This window comes from Belonocnema kinseyi, chromosome 10, assembly GCF_010883055.1.
Source record: "Belonocnema kinseyi isolate 2016_QV_RU_SX_M_011 chromosome 10, B_treatae_v1, whole genome shotgun sequence".
NCBI classification, from domain to species: Eukaryota; Metazoa; Arthropoda; class Insecta; order Hymenoptera; family Cynipidae; genus Belonocnema; species Belonocnema kinseyi.
In genome coordinates, this window is record NC_046666.1 from 98954053 (window position 1) to 98955753 (window position 1701).

Genomic DNA, 1701 nt, shown 5'->3' on the forward strand with positions numbered 1-1701 from the left:
AAAGGAACATTATATTACCGTCGCACCACTCTTAAAAGAACCACTAAAAGGATCTTGAAAAGGACCCAAATCTCTCAAACTATCTCCGAGACTATTTTGTTTGAAATCGACTTCGTTTATAGACTCAAATGGGCCAGGCTATTTCGCGAAAGAAAACTCAGAGATTTCTTTCGGTAGAGGACAGCTGAAATATCCCAAAAAATAAAATTCCCGACTCGGTAAAACTCTCTGTCCCAAAAAATACAATTCCAAAACTAATAAAATTCCTGAACAGTTTATAATATTAACGAATTTGAAAATTCCCAAATAATAAGACTCCCCAAATAAAATTGTTTCTTAATCAATATTAATTATTTATTAAAACTAAGATAATAAAATATTGGTATCAAAAAAATTTTTGTTTAATATTTAAAGTGTTAAAAATTATTGTTTGAATTAAAAATTAAAATTATACAAAAAATTTCACCGACAAATTAATATATAAAAACACGTGTTTTTTAATTAACATTTCGATTTTTCAGAAGAACTTTTGTGATTTAAAAAATACTATATACATTTTCAACCAAAATATATTATCCAGAAATATATTTTGTTTGAATTATTATTTTAAATTTAAACAATAATGTTTAAATACTTCAAACATTTGAAAAGTTGTTTCTTTGGTATAAATATTTGATTATTTCAATTTAAAAAAAAAAATTGTAAAAGAAAAATGCTTTCAGCACTTGTTTATCTTGAAATGTCTTTCTATAATACTTTTTTTAAAATTAAAGATATGATTTTTCGGGAACATTTTGTTTATAATTAAAAAAAGACTGTACCAAAAACCTGGATCAAGCTTCAGATCTGAAAAAATACAGCGATACATACATGTCAAACTTTTCTAACCTCAAAAAAATTTTCTACTGCTTTACCGTCATATTTTACGAAGAATGAGAAAATAAGAATTCGACTTCGTAGTACGATGAGGGCAGCACCTCGATAGGGCAGAAAATGTGATGTCCTATATCTATAATTCCCCACTCTGACGCCCCGTACCGCATCTACGTTTATAATATCTTTTCACGAACCCGCACAGGAACATGTAGGCGATCATAGACCACTGAGGGTACACTTACGTGAACCTGTACATGTCATCGGATGTCAAAAGTGAAGATAAAGGATCATGAACGGGATCCATTAAGAGATCCTGTATGGGATCCATTAAGAGATCCTGTATCTAATCACAGTCGGCTGATACCTGCTCCAGTGCATGATCACATGTAGCTCTGAAACTACTCGGGCTTGTGCATGTTTCCATGCGTAATCAGGTACATGATAATGTGGGGTGTTGGGTGTAGTTTTACCGGCAAAATTTTCTCCGTGAAGGTTCCTAAGAAGGAACTCGTTCAAGAACCTTCGACTATCACACTAGTTCCTGTATAGGATCTCGTACGTATCCACGTTAGAGAACCCGTGACGACGAATTTTCCTCATAATGGCTCAGGTACGTGTACTAGCTTAAGATTCTGTACCATTTCCCCCTTCATGAATTTTCCTGAAACTGGCTCATGTACGAGGGTAATTCAATAAGTCCTTAGAATGAAGTATAAAAACCATTTTTTTTGGGTAAATTTTTTTTTTCAACATAATCTCCTTGGAGCTCTATACACTTGGTCAATCGCTTTTCAAGTTTTTTTAATCCTTCAGAAAAGTGCGTTT